The sequence below is a fragment of the Macrotis lagotis genome, chromosome 2 (genome assembly GCF_037893015.1).
Source record: "Macrotis lagotis isolate mMagLag1 chromosome 2, bilby.v1.9.chrom.fasta, whole genome shotgun sequence".
In the NCBI taxonomy this organism is placed as follows: Eukaryota; Metazoa; Chordata; class Mammalia; order Peramelemorphia; family Peramelidae; genus Macrotis; species Macrotis lagotis.
In genome coordinates, this window is record NC_133659.1 from 262,694,601 (window position 1) to 262,714,304 (window position 19,704).

The window sequence follows — 19,704 nt, forward strand, 5'->3', positions numbered from 1 at the left end:
TCCTCTAGAAATCTGGATTCTAGACCACTAGGTGCATACATGCTGAATAATGATATGGCTTCATTACCAATGGTGCCTTTTACAAAGATGTAGGTTCCTTCCTTATCCCTTTTATTGAGATTTATTTTTGCTTTTACTTTGTCTAAGTTTAGGATCACTACAACAGATTTTTTTTTTTTACTTCTGCTGAAGCATGATATATTTTGCTCCAATCTTTTAACTTTGCCCTCTGTGTAACTCTGCTACAAATATATTTCTTGTGTGTGTGGGGAAAATTCCACTTAAAGAAATATAGAGATTCCTCTGAGCAAAAACAGAAAGTTTTTTTTGGCTTTCCTTAAGTAAAGGGCACACTCCAAGTCTCACAAAGGTAGTGAAGACCAAGGAACTGCCCCAAAGTTACAGTCAAGCAAGATTATATGATGTAGCATGATTCCCTCCTCCCTAGTCCCCACACATTCTACCTGATTGATTAAGGTTTTCAGAGTTATAATATTTACATGAAAAATCTACCCGGTAACAAAGAGAAGAATGAAATGTTTCTATAGTATATTACTTCACCATCCAGATGGTGAGGATATCAGAATATTTCTAATGACCTTTTGATGTCTATGGAAATGAATTAATGTCTGAGTATGCAAGATCTTCTGAGTACTTATCATCAAACAGGGGAAGGCAATCAATCTACTGTTCTCCCAGTCTATCATCAAACAGGTGGCTAACTAAGAAGGCAAGGTCTCTTCTCTGGAAGTATTCCACTATTTCCCTACCTAACAGAATCTGAATGGTGTAGGATTGGGAATGCAAGGCCTCTCTCCCTCTTTCTTCTTAGAATAGTCTAAGAGTAATAGTCTTTGTTTTAATTATTTTAACCCTGAGAGGGTTTCACTAGGAATATTAACTCTTTTTGTTGCAAGTCAATGGAGTTAAGTGACTTGCCCAAGGCCACACAGCTAGGCAATTATTAAGTTTCTCAGGCTGCATTTGAACTCAGGTAGTCCTGACTCCAGGGTCAGTGCTCTATCCACTGCACCACCTAGTGACTCCAGAATATTAACTGTTAAGAGGGAATATTACACTCAACCCTCCTCTTTTTTTGTAAATATATATATTGGCATCTGAAAACCTCTCACACTCTGCTTGTAACCCTCTCAGTTTTGATTCTCTGACTCTTCCTGTTCACTTGGGACCCATCTTCTTCTTGGAGCCCTGACCAAACAACCCATACCACATATCATAGATGCAATGGATGAAGATAAACTTGTCCAGATTCTCTCTTTTCCCCTGGACACATTCAATATCTTTCTGTAACTGCAGAGTTCATTCCAATCTCCAATTCAGATGACTTTTTGAGATCTTCTCTTCTGGTAAAGGAAATTCTTTTTTTTTTCCTTAAAGATTTTATTTATTTTGAGTTTTACAATTTCCCCCAATTTACTTCCCTCCCCCACCCCCACGGAAAGCAATTTGTGAGTCTTTATATTGTTTCCATGTTGTACCTTGATCCAAATTAGGTATGATGAGAGAGAAATCATATCCTTATAGAAGAGACAAGAAGTCTAAGAGAGGTAACAAGATCAAACAATAAGATATCTGGTTTTTTTCCTAAATTAAAGGGAATAGTCCTTGAACTTTGTTCAAACTCCACATCTCCTTATCTCAATATGAATGGCTTTTTATAAAATATAATGCAGTTCTCTCTATATTTTAGAAATGAGTCCTTTGTCAGAAACAATAGTTGTAATGATTGTTTTCCAGTGTACTACATTTCTTTTGATCTTGGCCACAGTGGTTTTATCTGTGCAAAAGGTTTTTAGTTTAATATAATAGAAATCATTTAGTTTGTTTTTATTGATGCTCTTCATCTCTTCCTTAGTCACAAACTACTCCCCTTTCCATAGATATGACAGGCAAACTAGTCCTTGATTTTCTAATTTGCTTATAGCATTCGTTTTTATGTCTAAATCATGTATCCATTCGGATCTTATCTTGGTAAAGGGTGTTATAAGTTTTTCCATACTAACTTCCAATTTTCCCAGCAGAATTTCTCAAAGAGAGAGTTTTTATCCCAACTGATGGACTCTTTGGGTTTATCAAACAGCAGATTACTACAATCATTTCCTGCTTATGCACCTAGTCTATTCCACTGGTCCACCACTCTGCCAACACCAGACAGTTTTGATGACTGATGCTTTATAATATAATTTTAGATTGGGTAGTGCTAAGCCCCCTTCTTTTTGCACTTTTTTTCATTACATCCCTGAAAATTTTTGACTTTTGATTTCTACATATGAATTTACTTACAACTTTTTTCTAACTCATTAAAGTAATTTTTTTTGGAATTTTAATTGGTGGGGCACTAAAGAGGCAGTTTGGTTTTGGTAGAGTTGCCATTTTTATTATATTAGATCTATATATACATGAGAAGTTGATATTTGCCCAGTTATTTAAATATTATTTAATTTGTGTGAGAAGTGTTTTACAATTGTTTTCAAAAAGTTTCTGAGTCTGTCTGGGCAAATAAACTCCTAGGTATTTTATACTGTCTGAGGTTACTTTGAATGGGATTTCTCTTTCCAGTTCTTCCTGCTGTATCTTGCTAGTCATATATAGAAAATCTGAAGATTTATGAGGGTTTATTTTATATTCTGTATCATTATTAAAATTGCTAATTATTTCCAGTAGTTTTTTTGATGATTTCTTGGAATTCTCTAGATATACCATCATGCCATCTGCAAAGAGTGAGAGTTTTGGCTTTTCCTTTCCAACTCTAATTCCTTCAATTTCTTTTTCTTCTCTAATTGCTGAAGCTAACATTTCTAATATGATATTGAATAGTATTGATGGTAAGGTGCATCCTTGTTTTACCCCTGATCTTATTGGGAATGTCTCTAGCCTCTCCCCATTGAATATAATGCTTGTTGTTGGTTTCAGATAGATATTATTCCTACACTCTCTAGTGTTTTAGTAGGAATGGGTGCTGTATTTTGTCAAAAGTTTTTCCTGCATCTATTGATATGATCATATGATTTCTGATGGGTTTGTTGTTGATATAATTGATTATACTAACAGTTTTCCTAATATTGAACCAACCCTGCATTCCTTTGATAATTCCTACTTGATCATAATGTGTTATCTCAGTGATAACTTGTTGTAATCATTTTGCTAAGATTTTATTTAGGATTTTTGCATCTACATTCATGAGGGAAATAGGTCTTTAATTTTCTTCCTCTGTTTTAACTATTACTGGTTTAGGTATCAGCAGCATATTGGTTTCACAGATAGAGTTAGGTAGAGTTCCTTCTTCCCCTATTTTTCCAAAGAGTTTATATAGAATTGGAACCAATTGTTCTATAAATGTTTGGCAAAAATTCACTTGTGAATTCATCAGGCCCTGGAAATTTTTAATTAGGGAGCTCAATGATGGCTTGTTGAATTTCTTTTTCTGAGACACGATTGTTTAGGTATTTAATCTCCTCTTCATTTAACCTGGGCAACTTATATTTTTGTAAATATTCATCCATTTCACTTAGATTGTCAAATTTATTGGCATAGAATTATTGAAAATAATTTCAAATTATTACTTTAATTTCCTCCTCATTAGTAGTGAGTTCACCTTTTCATTTATGATACTAGCAATTCGGTTTTCTTCTTTCATTTTTTTTTATCAAATTGACTAGATTTTATTTTTTTCATAAAACCAACTATTGGTTTTTTTTATTAATTCAATAGTTTTTTGCTTTTGCTTTCATTAATTTATCCTTTAATTTTTAGAATTTCCAGCATGGTATTTAAATGGGGATTTTTAATTTTTCTTTCTCTAATTTTTTTCAGTTGCATATTTGGTTCATTGATTTCCTCTTTATCAAATTTATTCATATATACAATTAAAGATATAATATATCCCTGACAGTTGCTTTGAATGAATCCCATAGATTTTGGCATGTTTTTTCATTATTGTTATTATCTAGGATAAAATTATTAATTCTTTCTATAATTTGTTTTTTTGGTCCACTCATCCTTTTAAATGAGGATATTCTGTTTCCAATTGCTTCTGGGTCTACATCTCCTTGGCCCAATATTGCATATGACTTTTATTGCATTGTGATCTGAGAAAGATGTATTCACTATTTCTGCCTTTCTGCAGTTGATTATTGGGTTTTTATGTCCTAGTACATGGTCAATTTTTATATAAGTGCCATGTACTGCAGAGAAAAAGGCATATTCCTTTCTATCCCCATTCAATTTCCTCCATAAGTCTACCATATCTAGTTTTTCTAACAATCTATCTACCTCCTTAACTTCTTTTTTGTTTACTTTATGATTCAATTTATCTAGATCTGAGAGCAGGAGGTTGAGGTCTCCCACTAGTAGAGTTTTGCTATCTATGTCTCCCTGTGGTTCTTTCAGCTTCTCTAAGAATTTGGATGCTATCCCATTGGTTGCATATATATTCAATATTGAAATCGCTTTATTGTTTATGGTACCTTTTAGGAAAATATAGTTTCCTTCCTTATCTCCTTTAATGATATCTATTTTTGTAGCTGCTTTGTCTGAGATAAGGATTGCTACCCCTGCTTTTTTCACTTCAGTGGAAGCAAAATATATTTTGCTCCAACCTTTTACCTTTACTCGATATGTGTCTCTCTCTGCTTCAAATGAGTTTCTTGTAAGCAGCATATTGTAGGATTCTGGTTTGTAACCCACTCTTCTATTCACTTATGTTTTAAGGGAGAGTATATTCCATTCACATTCAAAGTTATAACTACTAACTCTTTATTGCCCTCCATGCTATCTTCCCTCTATTTATATTTTTCTCCTCTTTCCCCCTTTATCCATATTCCCCAGTATTTTTTTGAATACCAGCCCCTTCAGTGTGTTTTTTCTGCTTTATCTACCCCTCCCCATTCTTTCCCCTTTCCTTTTTTCCAGTTTCCCTTCCCTTCCTTCTTTTAGTTCCCCTTTATCTCCCCTTCCCTGTCTCATTCCCCTCTCCCCCTTTCCCCTTTAAATGCTTGAAAGTTAAGATTTAACTTAACTGAGTTTGTGTGTAAGTTAACCTCAAGCCAAGTATGAGAGGAAGATTCAGCTGTTTCTCATCTCTTTGCTTCTTCCCCTTGTTACTATCTGTCTTTTGTACCTCTTAATGTAATGTGATTTTCCCCATTCAATCCCCTCCCTCCTTCCATCTCCTTTCTGTTCTTCTTTTTCAGGAGGAAGTATATTAAAATCATTCTATCTGAGTATCCATCACCTCTAGCTAAGTATATTCTATCCAAAAGAGTTACAGTTCTTGAGAGTTTTTAGAGTCTTTCTCCCAAGTAGGGTTATAGCCAGTTTCATCCCATTGAATAGCAGTCTCATGGATAAGTCATGAGTGTCCATCACTTCTGGCTAGGTATATTCTCTCTGTTAGAGTTACAATTCTCAAGAGTTATGAGAATCTTTTTTCCCATGCTGGGATATAGCCAGTTTCATCTTATTGGACATCAGTTTGTGTTTACCTTCCCCCACTTTTTTTTTTACATTTTCATATGTCTCTTGAACCTCCTGTTTGATGTCCAAATTTTCTATTTAACTCTGGTCTTTTCATCAGGAATTTTTGGAATTCTTCCATTTTGTTAAATGTTCATCTTTTCCCCTGATAATGAAGGTTCTGCTTTGCTGGGTAATGGATTCTTGGCTGCATTCCAAGCTCCCTTGCTCTTCAGAATATCTTGTTCTGGGTCCTTTGATCCCTTAATGCTGACCCAGGTCCTGGCTCCTTAGTATTTAAATTGTTTCTTTCTGGCTACTTGCAGGATTTACTCTTTTATCTGATAGTTCTGGAATTTGACCACAACATTCCTTGGTGTTTTCATTTTAGGATCCCTTTCCAGAGGGGATTGATGTATTCTTTGAATAATAATTTTGCCCTCTGATTCCCTGATATCAGGGCAATTATCCATCACTAAATTCTGTAATATTAAGTCCAGGTTTTTTTCCCTCTTCAATGTTTTCAGGAAAACCAGTAATTCTCAGGTTGTCCCTCCTCTATCTATTCCTGAGGTCTGTGGTTTTGCTGATGAGGTATTTTACATTTTCTTCTATTTTTTTTTCTATTTTTTGGTTTTGTTTAACAGGCTCTTGCTGTCTCATAATTCTGCAGACTCCATTCTTTTTTTAGAGAGCAGTTTTCTTCATTTAGTTGTTGCAACTCTTTTTCCAATTTCAAATCTATTTTTGAAAGAGCTTTCCAATTTGACCAATTGAGGTTTCGAGAGAATTATTTCTTATTTTATTTGTCCTATTATTTTTTCCAATGATATGTTTTCTTGTTGCAAGGTGTTAATCTTCTCTTGGGCTTCTTTTCCCAAATTTTCCAACTGATTTTTAAACTCCTTCCTTATTTCTCCACGGAAATCTTTCTGTGCTGGAAAACAGATCATATTCTCCCCAGAGGTTCTAGGTCTCTCTGAGTTAGGGTCTTTTCCTTCCAAGAATTTTTCTATGGACTCACCTTTCTGCTGACCTTCCGTCATTTTGCTAAGACCTTGAGTTGTGGAGGGACTGGTTCACAGAAGTTTGGTGTTGGGATCCCTAGAGACTGTTCACTGAGTGCAATTTATCTAGCTGACCAGTAGGGGGAGATGTTGCTTTCCCTGGAGTGTCTGTGACCGTGATTGAGGCCCTCTCCCTTGGCCTCAACCGAGTGATTGAAGCTATTAAACACTTTTGTCTTCAATCAGTGGTGGACTATACCCTGGGGTGATGTCATCACTCTCCCCATTGTCAGCTGGGGTAGTAAACTGCTGCTCACAGGCCTGTGCCTGGGGCAGAAGGTCTGTGATTGTGTTTGTTCTGAGAAGAGGCTTCACCTGAAATGCAGGAGTGGACTCAGACTTTCTCCAGACCAGAGGAGCCCAGGGGTGATGTCCACAGCTCTCCGCACTGGAACTCTCCCCCCAGGCCTGTCAGCAAACTCCAGACAGTCAGCACTCACACCAGTGCCTCTGCTCCCTAGTTGACCCAAGTCCCCACGGTTGACCAGGCTCTAGCCCTGCTGCTGATGAAGAAGGTCTGTTTCTCAGACCCTCAGGGTTCCAGGCTCCAGTCCTGCCACTAATCAGGCTGATGCCCAGCCGATCTGCCCTCTGTGCCTGGATTGTGGAAGACAACTCCTGAGGTAGATGTTCTTTCTCCTTTCATATGTATGAGAAAAAATCAGGAGATTTTAGAGCTTTGCCTGTCTTCTCTCAGCTGTCTTGGTCGGAAGTGTAAAGGAACTTCTTCACACAACATTTTATCAGACAGACTCATATTGTCATCATAATATCATACAATTATAAAGCTATTAAAATCCACATTTTGCCTTACTCACTGTCACATTGATATACATACTTTACTTTAACAAAAATACACCTTCCATAATTGTTTACTTCACAAGTGAATATGTTGAAAATTATCAGGTTAACTTGAGCTTATAGCATTTACATTAGATGACCATCTTTGTACAAAGAATGTACAGCAAGGGACATACAAATAGACTTAATTTCTTGCTCTTAATTAAGATAATAAGTCAAGTGTCCTTAACCAAAATAAATTCTACTTTCTTCCCAAAATATTTCTTAACTAAACTATAGGTGATTCTTTTCCTGATATACTCAACTGACTTACATTCCCTTCTCAAAGAAGAACTTGAAACTGCTACTGCACAGAAGTATATCTTGAGATTATATAAACCTTCATTATTACCTAATATTACCTAAATATCCTTTCCTAGCACAAAACAAAATAAAATCAAAGAAACTTAATTCTTCTCCAAATATATAGCTAACAGCAAGGGTTAAAACCATATCCTGGCCTATCTAGCTATTAAACTCCACTTGACTTAAAATTTCTATATCAGATTGACTTTTAGCAATTTACTATAAAGATCTAGGACATCAAAGGAAAATTCCTTTATAGATTTAATTCTGAGTGTCAGTTTCCAGGCAGAGGTCATGTCGACAGTAAAATGCCTTAAGTCAAATTTTCAATTTATCTGGTGAGACATTATTTCAATGTCACATTTGGGGAAGTCAAGTCAAAAGGATCCATCCTCAGGTTGTGCTCAAAAGTCGTTTCTTTGGCTTTTCCCCCCAGTACACATGTGTAGGGTCCATACCTCCTTCAGGCTTTCAGACTTCAAGAGAGCATTGATAACAGCACTTCCTTGACTGATCATACCTGGGGTAAGGCACAAAACAAAAGACAATTAAATGTCCCATGACCTAAATTATTAATTCCATCTAACCAGATCTCCAAGTGAATCTAAGGACTAAATGCTAATTCTAATTTGGGGGAGGGGTGTCAAAATCAATCAGTCCCTTCCCTTCACCTATATCACCTATATCTACTCTGACTGTCCCTGTCATCAGATGACATTAAATAGAGTAACTTTCTAAACATTCAAAAAGCTGTCAAATTCCCCCAGCATCTGGAGTATTCCTTAACAAACAAACAAACAAACAAAACTTCTTCACAAATATGTTCCATAATTCAAGTAGAAGGTCTATCCTCCTGGTGGCACTAACTTTTAATTTGCAGACACATCCCTTTGTCTGAAATCATATCTGTTTTATTTTTGGACAAAGATGGTATATTAGAAGTCTCTTGGCTAGCCTGCTGTATTACAATAAATAAACACCTCCTTTGTCTAGGAGATTATTTTAAGAATTCTCTCATAACAATTAGCCAGAGACTGTCACCAAAAAAAATCACAAATTATTATTATCATTATTTTCTTTCCCATGTTGCTTAGGTGCTTTTACTTCAAAGCAAATAACCACAACTACTTTGAGATGATATATATAAGTCACTCAACAGTTTCAGTATTTTTGCCCAAATGGGATCACAAAATCAGATAGAACTGAAATAATTGAACAAAAAGAAAGTCCTCAAAAGTTAGATAACTTTGCCAGTGTCACAAAGCTAGCATGTATCAAAGGCAAGATCTCAATCCATATTTTCCTGCCTTTTTCCAACATTCCAAACTGCATCTCAAATATTAATATCTGATAATCAAACAACATTCTTGCCTTGCTTTTGTAATTTTGTTTGAGTTGCAGGAGTCAAAAATAGGAGTATGCAGTCTTCCATAGGACCATCTCTAACCAGTTATATCTTAGATCAGCAACAAGAGTGCTTAATCTTCTTTGTGTCCCGGAATCCTTTGGTAGTTTGGAGGAGTCTATTGGCCCCTTCTTTGCTTTTGGTTTGCAAATGTCTAAAAGAAAATAAGCATGACTATAAAGGAAGCTAAAAGTTAGAAAAAAATAAAAGTTTTAAATTTTTCTTCATTCAAATCCTTGGGTCCAATGAAACCCATCCATGGATCTCTTCAGGGTCTCTGAGCCACAAATAAAGAACTCCCAATTTAGAGAAATAAAAGAAGACTTCTAATTTGTAAGTGAACTGATTGCTTTTTTCCCTCCTCAGTTTAGAACTGCAGTTCATAGGGCTGGCAAAAAATTACTTCTTTATGAACTTACTTGGGTTATCCAGGAATAACGATATGTGCATTAACAGTCTCAAAATGTTGTGGGAGATTTCTACAGACATGAGTACTGGTGTTATCTCAACCCTCTTATCAATCCATTGATTTAAATTATTTTGTTTACTCCTATTAGAATATAATCTTTAGTACAGAAATGAACCTGATTTTTTCTTTATTTTTGAGAGAACTTTTATTCTCTTCCAGTAAAAATAAAATACTAGATTTTCATGATGATACAGGCAGGTCCTTTGTAATCCTTGCCATGGCTTCTCAGTATTTGGATTATTTCTTTCTAGCTGCTTGCAGGATTTTCTCCTTCATCAAACAATTCCAGAGTTTCTGTTCAAGTTTCTGCTTGCTTAAAATCTGTTGGCATTGACAACCCTAGAAATTTGCTTACTGACCTGGGGATATTGATTGTCAGGAACTCAGGATTACTCTGTGGATTGGGCTAGAAATGCCAGAGGCTCTCTGTGGACTTTCAGGGCTGGGGAATTCAGTTGTTCATTCCCTGGGCCACTGGAAAAGATGGCAACACCTGGACTGTCTCTGGCCTGTCTGCTCTAGGGAATTCCAGGTCCATCCTGCTGGAAACACCATGGGTTCATCATCTGACTCCAGCTATGCAGACCTGGCACCAGCTGAATAGGTGTCCTGGGCACCTATGCTAGCAGTTTGCCAGCATTCTGAATCTTTTTCATTCTGACTGCTGTGCAGCCCACACTGCAAAAGACTCTGCTGGAGATCTTCCCCATAACTGAGTATCTCAGCCTCACCCTCATGCTCTACTGAGTCTTTCTCTGCCCTGGACACATAAGACCTTGCTAGAAAATATTCCACTCCATTCATTTGTGGGTTCTGTCATATGAAAATCTGTTAAGAGGCTTGATTAATGGGGGATATCCAGAAAAGTTTAACAAAGTTCCTGGTTTCTCTCCACCACCTTGGTCAGAATTGCTCTGTCTCTTTAATTTTAGTCTCTTTCTACTGGTTCCTTCCCTGGGGCTTCTAAATATGTCCAAGTCTCCCTCATCCATGAAAAATAATTACTTGGTGCAACCACCCCCCCACCAACCATTGAATTCCAGATTATGTGAGCCACTTTGACTGATATTATCCACAATTTCTCCTATTTTTTTTTCTCAGATAGACTGAGAAATATCTATTCTAGGTGGGGGAAGCTAGATCAGTCAAATGGCAAATGACTAGACCTGGTGTAAGGAAGACATGAGTTAAAGCCCCATCTGGTAGAGTAATTTTGTGACCCTGGGCAAGTCACTAGAGTTCTGTTTCCCTTATCCACTAAGAGAATGAAATGACAAAACACTCTTAATATCTTTGCCAAGAAAACTCCATGAACGATATGTTCCAAGAGGTCACAAAGAATTGGAGAGAATTGAACAAGAATCTCTTCTAAGCTGCTTCACAACATGACTTCTCACTCCCTTCTTGATTTTCTGCAATCTTCTCTCATCCTTCAACTGAGTCAGCCTTCTCCAAAGTTAAGAATGATCTAATTTTAAAACAAAGGAAAGGAGATTTATTCTTTTAAAAAAAGGGGGGGAGGGGTAGTAAATCATGACCTCAGACAAAGTTAAACTCAATTAGATTTAATCCAAATAGAAAATAGTGAAACTGCACTGTATATCATCCACAATAATCAATATGACAATTTTCAATAACTATAAAGTATAAGATTCAAATCGTTCCATGTTATAGGAAATAATGAACTGGAGGAGTTAGAAAAATATGTAAAAACTTGAACCTTGGAAGCAAGTTACTATTCATATTCAGAGAAATAGAACATAAATGGTAACAAGCATAGTAGGCTCTTTTATATTTATACATATTATATATATTATGGATATATTATATATGCTCTTTCCCATTTTATTTATGGATAATTGAACTCTTAATAAACAATAACCATGAGTTAAGGAATAAATCATCTCTAATTGGGATAACAGGGTAGCGAATTTGCCACCTTGGGGGATGTTCCATAAATGCAGAGTATGATGGATTTCCCATCTAAAAGAACCTTGACAAGTTGTCTATACTTTTAGAAAAAAAGGTGGAAAAGGTATCATGAGACTCCAGTGGCACTGAGCAATCTGGGGCAAGGTTGTTTTGACCTTCATGCCATGAATTTTACTGGAAGGGGGCAAGGACATCAGCAGTTGAGATCAATCTGAAGCTAGGTTCCTTTATAAGATAAAATCTCTGGTCTAAGGGATAGCTCAGCCTAATCATGAGTAGATATTTTAATAGGATAAGAGGAATGGAAAGACCTTACTAAAATTTTGACATTAGTAAAATCATAAAGGAAGCTGCAGTACACATTATAGTTGATATTAATAATTTTCTGTCATGAAATCAACAGTGTCCCTTCATTAGAAAACTCTTTAATTTATGCACTGCCTTAAGCTTCCTGCTTCTGTCCATTGCTCCTGCTACTTCTTTTTAGGGCCAAACAGAATTAGCCTATTCCATTAAGCCTAACAACCTTTCAAATACTTGAATTTAATCCAACAAGCTTTTATTAGGTGCCCACTATGTATAAAAAAGGAAGGAGAAAATGAATTCGCTCTCTCGTCTACTTGAAGTATCTCTCAAGGATCTGAGCCCTGCTTCCCCCACTAAGTGTTCACTGCAATGAACTGGAATTCCTTCACCTAACTGGCTACCTCGGAGACTGTCGGGTTTCCATTTGTCTCTGTATCACTAAACCCCAAAAGAACAGTTTGGGGAGAACTAGGCTTTCAATGACCTCTTTAGGGCTCCAAGAATAGCTCTGCTACTTACGTTGCATCAGTTATTAAGTGGCAGAAAAGGTGGAGGGTCCCAGAGGCTCTTCCTTCCCCGAACTACTCTCACCTTCAGCAGGGCATTAAAGCACCCCCTTCCCGGCCAGACCCGGGGGTTTCGGGCTCCACCACTCGGGGCTTTCTGCCCCAGGCAGGCTTGGCAACTCCCCAGGCCCGGGGAGGTCTGCAGGGCAGCGCCGACTAAAGATGCCCACGAGGCGTCCTCGGGACCAGGTGGGGCAGGGAGGCACAAGGCAGCGCTAAACCAGGGCTAAGAGTGCCCGCTGCGGAGCGCCTGGCAGCGCCTCCGGGGCATTCACCTTGGCCTCCTCCGCCTCCTCCCTCCGATCTGGCTTTCAGAGCAGCCTCTAAGGAAAAGCCCGTGGACTTGGCCTCTGGTTCGGAGGAAACGTGTTCGCCTCTGCGGGAGCGTGTTGCATACACCAGGCCTCTTCAGCTTCCAATGATAAAAGCCCCTTGCTGGGTTTTTCCTGTCAAAAAAAAAATCAAAATCAACCAGGGACATAGAAAGAACACACTCACACTTCAGGAATTCCACTTAGGGAATGAACTTGTGATTATCTAAAGATAATATACATCCAAGGCATTTTTAACTTTGACAGATAAGGAAACTGAGGGATGCAACAGTCATCCAGCTTGGGGACAACCCTCCTAATGAGTGTATGCCACGGGATTCATCCCCGGCTCTTCTGGACTCCAAATGGAGCTCTTCCTAGCACCTTGCAATAGTGGTAGATTTGGAGATAGAGGATCTGAATTGGAATGTCCATCTTCTGCTTCCCACCTGTCTATGGTCAAAGTGTAATAATGTTTTTCACAACTATATTCGTGGTTAGGGAAAAAAAAAAGCTGATTTCTTTAGCACTACTGCTCTACTGTCAGCCTTGACTTTACAGTCACCTTTGCCAGTAGATAGGAAATCATTGACTGTCTCCCCCTATGTTAATTATAACTTCAGGATGCTTGAAACCCAGGAAGAAATAACAACCAGATAATATTGTATAAGGATTTGAGGAGTGATTGGGGAATAAGAATGTCCAACCTTCTTTGTCTGGGTTGGGGGAAGTTAATGATTTCGTTTTTGCTTTGTTTTTGGATCAATATGCCTGTGTTTTTCCTCAATCCTATGTGATCATCTTAGACAGATGGCCTCCACCTTTAAGTTAATGGTAAATCTCAGGGATTAAAATTTCATGTCTAATTATATTTTCCCTGTTATTTTAATCCTATATTTTTAAAGTTCACAGTTTTTAGGGTTCACAAGTATCTTTGGACAAGGCACCAGTCAGACATGTTTCATCATCTGTAAACCCAGCGTGTTGGAAAGGATCTTTAAAAGTTTCCAGATGGAATCAGAATTCGATGATCTCCATCCATATAAAATAGTGGGAAGTTTATGAACCCTTTAATTTTGAGTTCTATTATAGATTTTTTTCTGTGGAAGTTATTTTAAAAAATGCATTCCCAAATATGTTATTCAATAATGCTTATCTCTGAAAAAATTTATCTTTCTGCCTCACTCTGTCTTTTGTGTTTTCATATATAAGATCATTGAAATGAATCTCTAAGTTATTGCTAATAAGGTATTAAGGGGCAGTTGGGTGTTACATTGGATAGAGCACTGACCCTGAGTTCAAATCAAGTCACAGTAGTAATGCAGACCCAGGTCAAAGCACTTTCCTCAACTGGAATGGCTCTTTATTACCCAGAGAATGTAACACAAACTTCTCTATCTAGCTTTTATAGACTTTCACAACCTTGCCTCAACCTATAGTTTCTACATTCCTCCCCTTATCATACTCTAAACATGAAGTCAAAATGGCCCCCTAGCTGATACTTACATTTAACATCCCATTTCCCATCTTTGTGCCTTTGGTTGTTGTTGGTTGATTAGTTGGTTCATTTCCAAGAGAACTGAAATGACATCAGTGTGTCCAGCTATGACCCATATAGCTTCAAACGCTCTATCATAGTCAGGCAAAAATACTCCATAGGTCCCCTTAAGGTACATTTCCTAAATTTGCACATCTCCATTTTCTTTTGAGCTACTTCAATTACTTCTCTGAAGAGGGCATGCCATGTTGAGTGGTCCTTTATGGTCCTGTGTCTGTATCTTCCATGTCATGCAATCAATTCAAAAGTTCTTTAGAAAGACTTGAGACTGTCCTTGTATCACTTCTTCTGACCACCATGAGAGCACTTTCTCTGTATGAGTTCTCTATAAGATAGTCTTTTGGGCCAGCATACATTTGAGATTTGAACAATGTGGCCAGCTGTCCTTCTCTGCAGTAGAGTTTGAAAGTTTAGCAGTTTAGTTTGAGAAAGGACCTCAGTGTCTGGTACCTTATCAATGACAGATGATCTTCAGAATCTTTCTAAGGCAATTCAAATGGAAGTAATTCAGTTTCCTAACATGGTGCTGGTACACTGTCCAGGTTTTGCAGGCATAGAACAATAAGACCAGCTTACTGCTTTCAAAGAACTCCAATTTGGTAGTCAGTCTAATACTTCCTCTCTCATACTTTTCTTCAGACCTCCCAAACACTGAGCAATGTATATGTCAACTTCATTACTGATGTGTATATTCCTGGAAAATATACTGCTAAGGTAAGTGAACTTATCACATTATTCAAAACTTCTCTGTTTGATTTGACTATAACCATTTCAGTGTATTCACTCTTTCTTAACCTATGGCTTCTAAAGTATTATCAATTACAACAGAAATCAATGCTAGTACCTTGTCTTCCCAACTATCTTATATTTAACTATTTTTATTTATTGTTTTTGTATTGGTTCAGTCTGTTGTTTGCCTCATTTGAATGTGTCCCTCATTCGAATCTTAACTGTTTGAGAGTATTGTTAAATTTTTTTTGTATTTCTATTCCTAGCATCCAACAGGCACTTAATCAAGGCTTACTGGTTGATTAATGACAAATTAATTTGCAGTACTTTACAAATTAGAAAAACAACAGATGACCCTGGAGTTGGTTGAAAATCAGAAAAGGATGAAAAAGGATGCTGTATCTTGATTATAAGTACTGCAGATAAAATTAAAACTATTGGTGAGGGAGGAGTTTGAGAAGTTCCTTAAATTACACAATTATTTGAAGGAAGAGAGGGAAAGAGAATCTTAGAAAATCTCATTTCAGTAAAATCAAAAACCATGTTTCAGACATGAAAGGAGGAGGTGGTAGAATGTGTTTGTGTGTAAAGGCAAAGTTATGTACTCAATAAAAGTTAAAACTCAGATGAATCTGGGATCTAATCAATTTGGATGGTCATTATATTCTAGGAATATATGGTTGAAAACAGTGAGGAAAACAAATTTAACAATGATAATCTTTAAAATATATATAAATGATTGTGATGCAGGGAAATGATATAGAGAATTATGAATATAGTTTTAATGCTGTTAAAATCTTGTTGATTATGGAGGGCTGTTTGTTCCTGAGATGTAAAGTGACCTTGATTGTTGATTGTATCCTGTCTCCCTTTGATGCTGTTGTTTATATCTTGTCCCCCATTTTCCCCTTCACTTTAACCTTGGCCTAGATACTGGTATGACAGGAAATGACATGTTGAACTTAGAGGTCACACACCTTGGGAACCAGGACATGGTTTGCCACTGGAAGATACCTGGCCCAAGGTGTAAGACCACTCCCCAAACCCCACTCTCTGTCCAACCTAACAAAAGCATATTTATTAGGAAGCACAGTGGACCTCACCATGTGACCTGGTTAAACCAAGCCCCATGGCTGCCTGACCTTCTCTCTCTCAGTCTGTCCATCTCCTCTCTGTCTCTTCTCTCTCTCTCTCTCTCTCTCTCTCTCTCACACACACACACACACACACACACACACACACACACACACATAAAGAGAGCAGGGTGCTTCCTGCTTTTCTTACTAATTTTGGCCATTGTACTTTGTAGCAGTATTTTGCCATAATAGAATCCTGAACAGTTTCAACATCCCAGATAGCTGCAAATTCCTTTGCCTTTTTCAGTGGCCTGTAATCTTCTGTCTTCAATTTCTATATCTTAAAAAATCAGCAATAATTGTACTTGTCATGCAAATAGAAGAGTTTAAGAAGGGATTTTTAAAAAATAATTCAGTAAGAAGTTGCATAAAATAAGCAAGCCTAAAGCAAAAGAATATATATATATGGATTGAAAGGGAGAGTAGAATAAATTGTAGAGGCCAAAATATAGAATATTAACAGAGTTAAACTAGAAAATGATTTCATTTTTAAGGACAACCAAAATAACAATAATAAGAATTATATATATATTATATTTATATATAATACATATTAAATTTATAATTATAAGGGTTTGTAAAGTGGTTTTATATATATCATTTCATTTAAACATCACAATAACATAACAAGGTAGCTTTTATTCACCTCATTTTACACACAAAGGTACTGAGAAGAAACTTAGACTGACAGATTAGGTGACCTTCAGAGTTGCTCAGCTAGTTAAAATTCTAAGGCAAGATTTGAACACAGTCTTTCTGATTAGAAACAAGTTCATTATTCATTATAACTATTAATTTTAAAATCTATATCTATATAATCTAAATGACATGAGCTAAGACTTGAAAAGAATCATGGAATTTCAGATTAGGTAAGGACTTCAGAGATAATTGGTCCATATGAAGAAGAATTTCTTCTACAATATATCCTAGAAGTGCTCATTCCAGCTCTTAGCACAATGTCTCACACACAATAAACACTTATTGTATGTTTGTTGACTTACTCATTCAATCTTTGCTTAAAAACTTCAAATCAAAGATGTATTTTCTTTTTTTTTTTTGGCAAGGCAAATGGGGTTAAGTGGCTTGCCCAAGGCCACACAGCTAGGTAATTATTAAGTGTCTGAGGCCGGGTTTGAACCCAGGTACTCCAGGGCCGGTGCTTATCCACTGCACCACCTAGCTGCCTCCAAAGATGTATTCTCAAGGCAGCCCATGACAATATATTTAGATAACTCTAATTATTAAAAAAAGTTTTTATATTCATTAAATCTACATTTGCCTTTTTTACAAAAGAACATTAAATTTTTTGCTTCTTGCTTTTCACAAAAGATATCTATACTCATGCATACACATGCACACAGCATACCAAATCTTCTCTTCTATTGACTAAACATCCCCAGATAAAATAATATCTATGTGACTTTTTTGAGACCATTTCCTTGGTTTTGTCAACTGGATGAAACCATCTTCTAACCTGTGGCTGATGGAAGTGACACAAAACAGGCTAGAGACAGAAGAGTCAGAAGTTTAATTAATTTCAGGATGAAGAAAATTATGCTCATACGTGGAAGCTCCCCCATCCCGTGAAGGAGGGCCTAATGCTTAACCTATAGGTTAAGGCCACTTATATACATGAAAGACAGTTCTTTTGCATTTGTAGGTCTCATGGGAACATTGTCGTAAGTTATAGTTAAGTTCATTTGGTACAGGTGCCAGAAGATGTGATAGATGATTGCCGGGTTTTTATTTACAACGCCGGCTTCTTAATGCTAGTCCGTCCTCTTACTCACCAGTCCAACGCGTGGTGAGTCTTCGGGGTACCTCCGGCCCCCACTCTTTGATGGGGGAAGAACCAGACAGAGCGCCTGAGGTGGGTCATGAGTCTTTATTCTTCTGTGATCACATTCCCGCTCCCTCCCCACCTCTCAGCAGACACTTTTATCCCCCCTGTCCTCCCTCCCATGAACTCTTAAACAATGAGGGGCTGAGTTCTGTAACATTCCTTTATAAGGGGATTATGTTTCCCCCGCTAAGCGACCACCAAGCCTCTTCCCCCCGCCCCCAACATCTCCCCCTTTCTGTTTTACAAGGTTATCACTTGGTGTGACCTTAAGCGGTGCTGAGGTTAGCCTTAAGCGGTGTCATTTCTACTGGCCTCTGATAGCCGGGGGCGAGGAACCCTGTCTTAGGTCATCTCCTTCAACCCAGGACCTTGCCCGTCCTAGGCGCCCGACACCCTCAGGGCCTGTCTTAGGTGGCTGGGTGAGGAGAAGTTGCCCGTCTTGGGGTTTACCTCGTCTTACCCCTAGGTGTCACATGTCATGCATGGCGGCTAGCCAGACTTGGGGATCCTCCCCCGTCTCTATGGCCATGAAGGCTTTCTGAGTAATAAACATATAACCCCTCTGTCGCCTAGCTAGGCGGCAGAAACAGACAACAAGTAGGGTGATTCCCAGAATCAGCGTCCTTGTTCACCCTCAAGGGGGTATCCTCCCGCCATCTGGCAATCCCTCCATGGTATGGGATCCTCGATGTTTTCCCCTGTGGCCACACATGAGGGGCCCCACCGAGGAATCGTGAAGTCCCGTTGAGTTTGATTCACCAGGGGTCGCCAACCCAGAAGGCCTCGGAGCTGGGTCCCCTTTTTTGTCCCTGCTGGGCTGACAGTCGTCTGCGGGAAAAGGCCGACGCAGGGGTCAGTCGGGGCAGTGCTATAGTTAAAATCGTTCTGCCCTGTGGAGTTGAAGTTCCAGGACCGATTTTCTTCCCCGATGTCGAAACATAGGGAGTTGTTCAGGTCCCAGCAGAAGGAGTTCTGGACCGGTGCTTCAGCGGGGTCCATATATGCAGAAGGGAGCCCCATCGATGTATTGGTCACTAGCAGGCGAGAGTAGATCGGGGAGTTCTGTGCTACCGGAAGGGGAGAGGGAATAACTCGGAGTATTCCCCATGTCGGATTTCCTTCAGATGGAGCACCTCCAAGGATCCCTACGATGATCAGAAGGCCTGAAAAAGAAAGAAATTCCTCTCACCCCGTAGGGTTGGGCATTAATCAAGGTCTCTTTAACCTCGTTCACAAATGAGAGGGGTGTCTGATCTGCTCTCTGCTTCAGCCCAACCAACTTCTGTGTGGCTCTCCCCCCTTTCATGGCTCCAATCTTATCCCAAGCTGCAACATGTGTTTCTTTAACAGTCTCTAGCTCAAACTGGCCATACTGGGCCTGAACAGCAGGGTCAGTATAGGCTCCAGTTCCACACAGGAGGTCAATGGCTAAATCCAGGGGAGTATAACCTCGGGATTTTGCCAGCTTAGAGGCCTCTCTGCGGGCCTGAGCCTTAAAAGCTAAATATAAGGAGGCATCCAGGCACGCGGCTGCAATTTCGTCAAAGTCAGCAGGGGTCCAAGGGTGCGTAGCAAAGAGGTTTTGCATCAGTCTTTTTACATAAGGGGAGCTTGGGCCGTATTTAGTCACGGCCTCCTTAAGTTCCTTAAGCATCTTAAAAGGGACAGGGCGGTAGTCTCGGGCTCCGGTAAGGGGGTCCGTAAATACCGGGTAGAGGCCCCAGTCATCCCAGTCCACCTCCTCCCCTTTCTCTATTGCTA